Below are 12865 nucleotides of genomic sequence, written 5' to 3' on the forward strand. Positions count from 1 at the left end.
TATGTTCCTTCAAACAAATTATTCTTTGAGTTTCATGTAGTAATGGCATGAATAGCTGAAAGTCTTTTATACATAGTAAATATGATTTTGCCTTAATATGGATGGCAAAAATTAAACGAATTCCACGATAGGTTATTCAGTGTAATATTTGAACAATGAAAGTATGGATTGTCACAGCGTTGCAAGCATTTATTGGTTTGGAAAATAAATGAGTTTATTCTAATATGCTGACACTTTATGGTTAATTCTGTGGTGTAGGTTTATGTGCTTTGACTTTGTCTAACTTCACAAACCCATGTGTATTTACCCCCATTTTGTGAGTCATACTTTGTTCAGTAGTACTTATTACAAGTCTAAGTGCATTTTAAGCAATTATATTTTAAGGCCCATGTAATTTGTTTGAGCTAGTTGTATCTTTTTCCTAATGATGCTTAGGTAGCATTGATAGTCTACAGTGCAAAGCTGTCCTATAATCATAATTGATTATATCTGCAATAGTTGTTCGGTATAAATGTAGTACTGCTAAATGTAGCACTTACCTTGAGTATACAGGAGTTCCAGTGTAAAATAAGCCATGATGTCCTACAGCTGTCATTCAACGTGAAGCAAAAGTATCACCAGTCTGTAGTCGCTTTATCAGCACCTCTGTATTGTGTAAGTGTAGAACTGTTCAGCTTAAAGTGTAGAAAGTTCAGCTTAAAAATAGGGGTGAAATGAATTTCAGGATGTGTTGGGGGGACGGACCAGGGTGTGACTTCAGGAAAAAAAATCTTAAAATTTTTTTGAGGGGGGATGGGGTTCACATAGGATATCAGCAGTTGCAATAGGCCTCTTTTAAAAAGTGCTTTGTTTTTGGGTGTTGCCAAGCCAGGAGCAGTGGGTCTTCTTATGGAAGCTATTAGCTGCTAGTTTTCTTTTCCTCAGTGCCCCAGATGTAGTGGTGACAGCAATAGCACCTGGCCCCTCCCCCCAATGGTGTCTCCTTTTTGCTGCTTGTCTTATTGGGGAAAAGGAAATGGCAGCTGACTTCAAGGAACTCTGCTCCCACCATCTCAGCAGGGTAAGGGATGGCTGTGACGGCTGTCACATGAAGACAGGATTTATAGGGAATATATGGAGAGACTCTGTCTAACCTTTGGATCAGTTTGTTCAGGAATTTTCCAGAGCTTGTTCTGAAAAACTCAGGGCTTGCTCAGCACTCCGGTCCCAAAGGCTTTGGAGTTTCCTTGCCCTGTTTTCTGTGGGTCATCTCATCAGTTTATATAGTTCCCAGGAGGCTTAAAAAAAGTTTTTTGATAAATTTTGGCCAAACAAATACATGAAATTTGTCAAAAGTGTTTGTACGCACGCACACACACACACACACACACACAAAATTGGAGTGAGAAAATTAAGATGAAAACAAAACTAAAATTGTCAGCTCAACTGTAATGCATATTGCCTCTGTGTGCATTATGTATTTATTTATTAAATTTATATCCCACCCTTCCTTCTAGAAGGAGCCCCAGGCAGCAAACAAAAACACTAAAAGCACTCTAAAACATCTTAAAAACAAGATTTTAAAAATATTAAAACAAAATGTCTTTAAAAACATATTAAAACAAAACATCTTTCGAAACATCTTGTTTTTAAAAGCTTAAAAAAATCTAAAGAAGTAATTGCAACACAGATGCAGACTGGGATAAGGTCTGTACTTAAAAGACTTGTTGAAAGAGGAAGGTTTTCAATAGGCGCTGAAAAGATAACAGATATGTCTGTCTAATATTTAAGGGAGGGAATTCCAAATGGTAGGTGCCGCAACACTAAAGGTCTACTTCCTATGTTGTGCAAAACGGACCTCTTGATAAGATGTTATTGCAGGAGGCCCTCACCTGCAGAGCATAGTGAGCTACTGGATATATACGGGGTACGATGATCTTTCATATATCCTGGTCCCAAGCTGTGTACGGCTTTGTACACCAACACCAGAACTTTAAACTTTATGCCTAACTCCTTAATGCAGGCAATGGTGGCTGTACTCTCTAAAAAATAATTGGCCAAGTTGGGGACCCTTGTTAATAATTGTCCATTGTATGTTTATGCCACTATTTCTTGGATTAATGATGAGAACATGTAGCATGAGTTTTTTGTTTTTGATTTAAGTACCACATATCTTGCGTTGGACTAAAAAGGTTGAGAACTGAATGTACTTTTCAGAAATAACAGCAGACCCAAGCTGTTGCTCTAATTAACATTTAAAGTAGGATGTTACAAGTATGGAAACTAAGTAATCTGTGACAAAGAAATCCTTTTTAGTGTTATGGCTTTGGGAAACTGCAATATCACATTTATTAATTGAAGCCCTAGCTTTGATACAGTCCTTGCCATGAGTTTTCTTTTATGTTAGAAGCTCTGCTCTGCGTTGTGGGAATAGAATATTATATGAAAATAAGGCTTTACTTTAAAAAAATGGTAGAGGATTTTGCAATACCATTGTACCAATGTTTTTGGTTTCAACACATTTTCAGACTTATTTTGTCTTTTACTGAATCTCATTTTAATGAAATATGCCAAACTGACATCTGTGAAGATTTTGCATGGGACCATTTTGTTCTATTATCTTAATCAGTTTTCACACATAGAAAAATCAGGCTGTTGCAAGTTTGCCATATAATGATTGTAAACCTCATTATGTGTTGGCTGAAAAGCAGCTGATACCATCAGATGAGGTGCTGAAGAGAAGACTCCAAATGCATACAACTTAATAGGAATTGTTAAGCTTCTTTTTGCTTAAGGCTCATTCTGACAGGTTTCCCAGAAGTTGATAAGAGTTTGTAATTGGTCTCTTTATCAGTGATTTTGAGTGTGGATTATTGGATTACTTTAGGGAAGAAGAGATAAAGGTAGGAAATAGAATGAAATCCTACTATTACAACCAAACAATAAAAGTACAATGGAACACTCATACATTTTTATGCAGAAGCCTGTATTTTTCTATTGTTAACTGTATTCAGCTCTGCAGGTTTCATAACTGATTTTAGATTTTGTGTCTCTGAAGAAAAAAATTGATTAGAGACAATGGCCCAAACAGTACTACATGCCTGTTTGAAATTGCAATATTGGCACAGCAGTGTTGAATAGGTCTCTGTCAGCTTTATGATAGTATTCTAGGAGTAATTAGCAGTGCATAGTTGTACCTCTTCTGTTTATGAATTGTTGTATGTATCTCTACTTCACAAGAAGGGAGAGGTAAAAGCGGTGTAGTACTGTTTTCAGAATGCTTGGCTGCATATCAGTAGCAACTTCTACAGGGGATTAACTACTCTTTAATCCATAGTAGATAAATGAGAAATCAATTATAGTTAAAAGACAAATACAAATTAAAGTGTAGATTGTCAGGCATTAAAATCCTTTATGAAAGAATGTCTTGAAACCAGGGGGAAATATTACTAAATTTTGTGTGGGGTGAAATATGACCCAAGTAAGCCTTCCAACTTTAAATAAACATTAATTTCTCTTAATCCAAGGGAGACTTAATATGAATTATTGTACAGATGTTATCTTATTCCTCAGATTGCGTTGGATCTATAGTGTGATACTCAGGTGTCAGAAATGTAATATAAATTGAACAGACTTAATACTGAGTTTTGTGGTTATGTCCCAAAGCCCAACCTTATGTATATAATTTACAGTAGGCATTATTCAGATAACAGGTGTAATAGGAGCATAAAAAGTTGCCTTATACCAAGTCTGACCAATGGTCCATCTAGTGTAGTACTGTCTACACTGGCTGGCAGCAGCTCTCTAGGGTTTCAGACTAGAGACATTGTTAACCCTATCTGGAGATGCATGGGATTGACCCTGAGACCTTCTGTATGCTTTACCCTTGAGCAATAGCCATACCTTCTTTGGTCTTCTTTCTGATGGTGAATCATGATGTTTTTAACAATTGTCTTTAATTTCTCAGAAGGCAACAGTTGTTTAAGACAAGCTAGTTATAAATATATACTTTCTAGTTTCTGCTAAAGTAATTCATGCTTGCTAATGGAACTCCTCTAATTTTTCTACTGTGTCAGAATGGCTTGTGAAAATATTTGAAATCGTACATATGAATAAATGAACAAAAACTTTTAAAAGAAAAAATAGTCTTAATTCTAAATGCTTACCCAGCTGTCTTATATTTTGAATTGATTTTATGTAAGTGCTGTTGTTGTTTTTAACTGCTTTTATATTCATAACTGTTTTGTAAAATTGTTCTCTCACTCTCTCGTTATATATATAAGTTGTTATATTGTAAATCACGATTGGAAGTCTTTTATCTGCTGCAGCCTTCATCCGCCTTCACAGCCATTGTAACGTACATGTTCTCCTCTGCCTGTTCTGCCGTTGAGGACTTTCCTGGATCGTTCTTTGTCTGGTTCCTCTCCCTTAACCTTACCACCATGGGTGACCCTACTGGGAGTACATGACTCCCGACGGCATCGCTCACAGAGTTCATTGGAACACGCAAGCCCACTCACCAGTGCAAGGTGACGATCCAGCGAGAGGATCCATGCCATTGGATCAAAGCCTTTTTCTGTCAAGATTGTGTGTTGATCGTTGTGGGCCGATTTGCCCACAAAAAACAAATTCACACCCAGGCATCTTCCAAGCAAACCAAACCAAACTAAAAGTCCCATGGCGATCGGCGAATGGCAACGGGGGCAGGACTGTGAAATCTGGAAGCCCCTAGTCATGGACCAGCACATGGGCGGTGGATACAGACTCAGTCGTCCTGGCTTAAGGACCGAGGCAGTTGAGTAGTTCAGTAGCTGTATCCATGACTGAACAGTCCTATTCAGGATCCACTCTGCTCACCCCGTATGGGGACGGGGCTAGAAAAGGTGCCCTCATCTGTCTGCCTCATCCCTCTCCCTGACTGGATCACCGCATCCAGTGGGGTCACCACTTAGTGGTCGCAAAAGACAATTGAATTTTGGAACATGGCATATATAGACATTGCCGGACAATACAGACAGTGAACGTCCTGAATGCAGGACTGCCATCATCGCGAGGGAGTTGAGACGTTTTAATATTGACATAGCAGCACTCCAAGAAACTGGAAGAACAGGAGAAGGATAACTGAAGGAAGATTATACCTTCTTCTGGAAAGGACTGCCTGAACAAGAATGATGAATACATGGAGTAGGCTTTGCTATTAAAAATAATCTTGTGAAGCTCTTGTCCGAAGTTCCTATAGGCATTAATGAACGACTCTCAACTCTCCAACTTGCCAAAAACTTGCCAAAAACCAGCAGGCAACTATTGTAAGTGCTTATGCACCAACATTAGATGCTGATGAAGACATCAAGGAAAATTTTTATAACCAACTGGACACCATCTTATCAGAGATACCTAAGGAGGATAAAATTATCCTCCTGGGCGATTTCAATGCAAGAGTTGGGCGTGTTTTTGATTTATGGCCAGAAGCCATTGGGAAAGAAGGAGTTGGCAATAGCAACCTGAATGGCATTCTATTTCTGACTAAATGTGCAGAGCATAATCTTGTTATTACAAACACACTCTTTCATCAGAAAAATTAATTTAAAACATCATGGAAGCACCCTCGGTCGAAGCACTGGCATCTCCTGGATTACGTAATTGTCCGTGCCAGAGATCGTTGTGATGTACTCCTCACCAGGGCCATGATGAGTGCCGATGACTGCTGGACAGATCAGCGATTAATTCGATCCACTATGGCCATTAATATTGTTCTTCAACGTAGGCTCCAAGGAAGAAAACCAAGGCGTAAAATGAACATCCATGCCCTTCAAGATCCTATTAAACGAGCTTGCTTTCAAACAACTCTCAAGAAACATCTACCTACGGAACTCCCTGAAAACGTTGAGGAACACTGGATTAAACTGAAGACATCCATTATTGCAGCATGTGAACAAACTATTGGATACCAAACTAAGAAACATCAGGATTCGTTTGATGAGAATGATAGTGAGATTGAACATATCATTGATGAGAAAAGGAAAGCCTTCCAGATATGGCAGAAAGACATTAACTGTGCTGCTAAGAAAAAAATCTATGCCAGTGCAAAGGCTGAGGTCCAAAGAAGAACTAGAGAACTTATGAACACCTGGTGGATAAAGAAAGCTCAAGAAAGCAGGGATGGAACAGTTGGCTGGGCCAAGGAAGTGATAAATGCCTCTTTACGAGAGGGAGTGGTCCCTGGCTGTCTGAAAGAGGCGGCGGTGAGACCACTTCTGAAAAAACCTTCCTTGGACCCAGAAAATTTCAGCAGCTACAGACCAGTGGCGAATGTCCCATTCCTGGGCAAGATCTTGGAACGAGTGGTCGCTGGCCAGCTCCAGGCGCTATTGGATGAAACCGATTATCTAGATCCATTTCAATCGGGTTTCAGGCCTGGTTTCGGCACTGAGATGGCCTTGGTCGCCCTGTTTGATGACCTATGTCAGGAGAGAGACAGAGGGAGTGTAACTCTGTTGATCCTCCTTGATCTCTCAGCGGCTTTTGATACCATGACCATGGTATCCTTCTGAAGAGGCTCGCGGAGTTGGGAGTTGGAGGCATTGCTTGACAGTGGTTCCGCTCCTACTTAGCGGGTCGTCTCCAGAAGGTAGTGCTTGGGGAACATTGCTCGACGCCGTGGGTTCTCCAATGGGGGGTTCCGCAGGGGTCGGTTTTGTTTCCCATGCTTTTTAACATCTACATGAAGCTGTTGGGTGCGGTCATCAGGAGTTTTGGAGTGCGTTGTCATCAGTACGCAGCTCTACTTCTCCTTTTCATCATCTACAGGTGAGGCTGTCAATGTGCTGAACCGTTGCCTGGCCGCGACAATGGACTGGATGAGAACTAACAAACTGAGGCTCAATCCTGACAAGACTGAGATGCTGCTGGTGGAGGGTTTCTCTGATCGGATGGTGGATACATATCCTGTCCTGGATGGGGTTACACTCCCCCTAAAGGAGCAGGTCCGTAGTTTGGGAGTCCTTCTAGACTCTTCCCTCTCACTCGAGGCTCATGTAGCCTCGGTGGCACGGAATGCGTTCTACCAACTTCAGTTGGTAGCCCAGCTACGTCCCTATTTGAGTAAGGAGGACCTCACATCAGTTGTACATGCTCTGGTAACCTCGCGTTTGGACTACTGCAACACGCTCTATGTAGGGCTACCTTTGAAGACAGTTCGGAAGCTACAGCTAGTGCAAAATGCGGTGGCCAGATTGCTAACTAGGACCAAGCGGTTCGAGCATATAACACCTGTTCTGGCTCGCCTGCACTGGCTCCCAATATGCTTCCGGGCCAGATTCAAAGTGTTGGTATTGACCTATAAAGCCCTATACGGCGCGGGACCACGATACCTGTTGGAACGCCTCTCCCGATACGAACCGGCCCGTACACTACGGTCTTCTACGAAGGCCCTCCTCCGGGTCCCGACTCATAAAGAGGCCCGGAGGGTGGTGACAAGATCTAGGGCCTTCTCAGTGGTGGCCCCCGAACTGTGGAATAGTCTCCCTGAGGAGGTGCACTTGGCGCTGACACTATTATCCTTTCGGCGCCAAGTTAAAACCTTCCTCTTCTCTGAGGCATTTTAATCTCAATTTAAGTTAATTTCAATTTAAATTAATTCAATTTTAAATATGTTGTAATTGATTTTAGTTTGTGTTGTTTTTATATGCTCTGTTGTATTGTACTGTGTGATTTTATTGTACTTGTGATTTTATTGTACTTGTGTTCACCGCCCAGAGAGCTATTGCTAGTCGGGCGGTATAAAAGTTGAATAAATAAATAAAATAAATAAATAAATAAGAAATTCAGCACTTTGCAGATGCTCACGATGCACGGGGCTTTTTTAATGCCACAAAGGCCATCTATGGACCAGCAAATTACAGTACAAATCCCTTACGTTCAATGGATGGTAGCAAACTTCTTAAGGACAAAGAGTCTATTGCACTGTGTTGGAAAGAGCATTACCACAACCTCCTTAATCATAACTCTATCGTGGCTGATGAGGTCTTCTCGCAAATTCCACAACAAACTAGAGATGAGCTTGCAGTATCCCCTAATTGGGACGAAATCAGTAAAGCCATCAATCAAATGGCAAACAACAAAGTTATTGGACCTGATGGGATTCCTGCTGAAGTCTTTAAAGAAGGTGGGCCTGAATTTACACAATAACTTCATAAGCTCATCAAAAAAATCTGGATGAGGGAGGAGATCCCGGAAGATTTTAGGGATGCCATAATTATCACCCTTTTTAAGAAGGGTGATAGAACAGATTGCGTGAACTATCGAGGTATCTTTTTTCTTGCTACCGCAGGTAAAATCCTTGCAAGGATCCTTGCAAATCGCCTCCTGCCGATCTCAGAGGATGTCCTCCCTGAATTTCAAAATGGTTTCCGCCCTTCCAGGGGGACAGTGAACATGATCTTCACTGCACGACAGTTTCAAGAAAAATGCCGGGAGCAGAATCGATGTTTATATATGGCGTTTATTGATCTGACTAAGGCCTTTAACACTGTGATCCGAACCGCTCTCTGGACCATCCTTCTGAAAACTGGATACCCTGATAAATTTGTGAATATTTTGCAACTCCTTCATGACAACATGACAGCAACAATTCTGGAGAACAATGGTTTTCAGAGTGATCCATTCAAAGTCGAATCAGGCGTCAAACAGGGATGCGTCATTGCTCCTACCTTATTTGCTGTCTTCATCGCCATGATTCTACACCTTATTGAGGGGAAAGTTCCTACTGGTGTGGAAATCATATATCGAACAGATGGAAAGCTTTTTAATCTCAGTAGGCTGAAAGCAAAAAGTAAGGTAATGTCAACCTCTGTCGTAGAACTTCAATATGCTGATGATAATGTAGTCTCTGCACATTCAGAGAAAGATCTTCAAACTATCCTAAATGTCTTTGCAGAAGCATTTGAAAAGCTTGGGCTCTCACTTAATATTAACAAAACCAAAGTGCTTCATCAACAGGTGTGAACTAGTCCCTCTGTAGCACCATCAATCCAGCTTAATGGCGTGATGTTGGAGAACGTTGATCACTTTTCCTATCTTGGCAGCCATCTCTCTGTAAAAGCTGACATCGATGCTGAAATTCCACATTGTCTGAGCTCTGCAAGTGCCGCATTCTCCCGAATGAAGTGTAGAGTGTTCGGGGATCGGGATATTCGCAGGGAGACCAAAATGCTTATTTACAAAGCCATTGTACTACCGACCTTACTGTATGCCTGTGAAACATGGACCATCTATAAACGCCACTCCCAACTTCTTGAAAGATTCCACCAACGCTGTATCCGGAAAATTCTGCAAATTCCTTGGGAAGATAGGCAGACTAATGTTAGCATTTTGGAAGAAGCAAAGTCTACCAGTGTTGAAACAATGATGCTCCAACATCAACTTTGCTGGACCGGCCATATTGTTCAAATGCCTGATCACCATCTTCCAAAGCAGCTACTTTACTCCCAACTTAAGGATGGAAAACGGAACATCGGTGGACAGCAAAAGAGGTTTAAAGATGTTCTTAAAGCGAATCTAAAAAAATGTAACATGAACATTGACAACTGGGAAGTCTGGGCCCATGAACATCCCAAATGGAGGTTGCCTATTGTCAAAGGTGCTATGGACTTTGAAGAAGCATGAGTACAGGGCAAACAGGACAAATGAGCTAAGCAGAAGGCACGTCAAACAAATCCTCCATCTGGAAACCTATGTCCTCACTGTGGGAGGCTGTGTGGATGCAGAATTGGCCTCCACGGTCACTTATGGACCCACTGTTAAAGACCTTATCTTGGAAGACAATCTTACTCGGCCACGAGTGATCGCCAATGATGAACGATATTGTAAATCGCTTTGGGAAGTGATAAATAAAATCTATTGAGGCAAAAATTATTGTTATTTTTGTTACATAAAAATTATAAAAGCAAGCAAAGTATCCCAGAATAGATACTTTACTATCTGCATACATTCAAATTATGTCCCCCTGTGCCCCCCAATTGATTATGTAATAGGTTTAAGACCAGCAAAATAACTTTGATGTGGCTAATAGATTATTTTTAAAAACAGATTAGTTAAATTCATAGATATGGAATCTCTGTAAAATTTTGCAATATTACCAAAGTGGTGAGGATGACTAGCATAGGGTGGCCATCACCTTCATGCCTGTCTTGAGAGTTTCCAGAGACAATTGACATTCTGCAAGATAAATGTGTGCTTAAAGATGACAAAAAAGCCTTTCTTGTTGTCAACCTATAAAAACAAACATTCTGTTCTGCTTATAAAACCAAGTTTAATAACTTCCTATATAGTTAGCAGGTCACCTTTGGAACTACATCTTAATATGGACACAAGCATCAAAGTTTGCACAGTTTTGCATAGCAGATACACTGCTCTTAGTTTTGAACTAGGTAAGGCCAGCCCTTGGACAAACATTTTAATTGATAACATATTTTCTTACTTCCTGCCCTTCCTATTTATCAGTTTCAATTTCATTGAGCTGCTTTTGCAGAGCCCTTACTGGATTTTGAATGAAAGTGTGGGCAATTAAACTTGAAATCCGTCCCCAGTAAGGGGAAGTTGATGGGCTTGAAACGCACAGGATTTGGACTACTTGGTTTTTTCATCCTCTTGCTTTATAGCTCACTACTGTACTCTTTATGATAAGAGTTAACTTTGTAAGGAGCATCCAGGTGAGAAGTACCTTGATGTGTAACTGAGATTACTTTAGATCAGGCCTGTATTACTTTCATCCAGTTGTACATACAGGGGTCGTTTCAGACCATAAAATGGCTGTGTAGGTTGGAGGCAAAGTCTGCTGTCATGGTGAACGCCCCACTCACATTCATTGTATGTGCTATGAATGTTTTAAAATGGCCAAGGTAGAAAGTGAAAAAAAGGAGTAAGGCGATGGAACTAATTGGTAGATAGAGAAAGAGAGGAAGAATGAGTGTAAGAGAGGATGGGGGCATGGAATAGGGATACAGATGAATCAGAAACAAAATGAGAAGAGTGGGGAAGAGAAGTGGGCTGATGCGATTAGGAAAGAGGGTGAAGGTGGAGGAATAGTGAATGCAGAATCACCTGGAGAAGAAGACAATAGGGTAACCAGATTTGAAGGGGCTTTTGCCACTTAAAATGCTTTGTTGATATTGTCAGTACTGACACCATATTGCAAAACTCCTTTTGGTCTTATAATGCTAAAAGGTAGCTTCAAAAATACTTGAAGTGAGCTTCTGTACAATATTACTTCCGGCTACAGCGTTAGTGAGAAGAAAAAGGAAGTATGTGAATTCTGCTTGGTGGATGATTAAGACGCCCCTCAGCCATCCTCTTCATCCTCTGCTTACCTGCAGTCTCCAGTTGTCCATAGCTATATATTTCTTCCCTTAACAGACTTGTTGGCTGACCAGGACCTATACACTCTTGACCCGTACTTCTCAAGGAATATGCCAACCTTCCTAATTTGATTGTTTCTACTGCAGTATTTTTGTTTGTGGATGATGTGGACACCTGAATGAATAATAGGAATATTTATTGCTGCAATACCAGCAATACTTCTTGGTACGTAACACAATCTGACAAAAGCTCTGCCTGCTTTTGAACACATTGTTTGGAAATAAATTGTTCCTGAATTCCGGGAAGAGTGACTTCGCTTGTGCCTGCTTTTGGGACGGGCTCCCGCCTCAAAAGAAGCTTATTCAGATATAAATCAGTCAGAACATTTTTTTTTTGACTGATGAAATTTCTCCAGGGCAGGGAGAAACGTAGAGATCAACCTCAAAAGCCTGTTTTTGTTGGGAGGACTGGATTTCATTTATTTATGAGATAAGGTCCAGCCAACAATGCCGGACGGACTTCCGAACAAGCTCTATCTGTTTAAGCGATACGTTTATCTTTTCTTTAAAGAGAGAACGGACTAACAGGCAAGCACCCTTCTTTCTATTATTTTTTTTTACTTGGTTTAAATTGTTGCAGCAAAAGGAGATTTGTCAGATTGATCGGCTTTGGACAACTTCTGGGTGAGCTATAACTCTTCTCTGTTATTCACGAAATTAACAGCTTATCTCTGTTTCTGTCGCAAAAAGCTGTCCTGGAAGTGCATTCTAAAGATATAAACAGAAGAGGGATTTCTATTCCTGATTTCTATTCCGAGGAATATTATATTGTCTGGGACTATTCTCTTTTTGGTCTATTTTATTTTGACGAATCTGCTTCTTCACGACGCCACTAACTGTTTTGATGCTGGGAACTAAATTTGTTTTGCATTCTTGAACATAGAGAGATAAGGCTGGCTGCTCTGTTTATACTGTGATGTCATCAAGCCTGGAATATTAACCCAATTATTGCTGAAATAAGAAGGGGTTCTTCTTTATTTTTGTTTTGTTTTGTTTTCGTGGTTTTAAAAATGGCAATCAAGAAAGTGGCTGAGAATCTGGAAGTAACTATGTTTCAGAAAATAATGGATGAGATTGAGATAACGAAACAAACCCTGCGACAGGGTAGTAAGGAGCTGAAAATTGAACTGAGTAAAATGACGCAGGAGCTTAAAGAAATAGGGGATCCTGTGAGAGAGGAGAATGAGATCAGAGATGAGAAAAGAAAAAATAAAGGGAAGATACAAGCCCTGGAGATTGGAACAAATGTGGAATTGGAAAAAGATCTGGAGTTTATGGATTTTAGAAAATCTACTGTTTGGAATTTAACGTTATCTCTGAAGAAATTAATGAAGATATTAGAGATAAAGTTATCAATGGCTTGGATAATCTTCTGGACTGGAATGATGTGATGGAGCTTGATATAGAGAAAATCTATGGAATTAACTGCAGCCATGTGACAATGGAAAAACTCTTAAGAGATGAGCCAGTGC

At 40.4% G+C, this 12865-nt stretch overlaps 1 protein-coding gene across 5 annotated transcripts in view; it reads left to right on the forward strand.

Moving 5' to 3' along the window:
• Positions 1-12865, forward strand: part of MAST4 (microtubule associated serine/threonine kinase family member 4) — a 440571-nt gene that overhangs the window by 182080 nt on the left and 245626 nt on the right. The window lies entirely within an intron of this gene.

Source organism: Rhineura floridana, chromosome 1 (assembly GCF_030035675.1).
Source record: "Rhineura floridana isolate rRhiFlo1 chromosome 1, rRhiFlo1.hap2, whole genome shotgun sequence".
In the NCBI taxonomy this organism is placed as follows: Eukaryota; Metazoa; Chordata; class Lepidosauria; order Squamata; family Rhineuridae; genus Rhineura; species Rhineura floridana.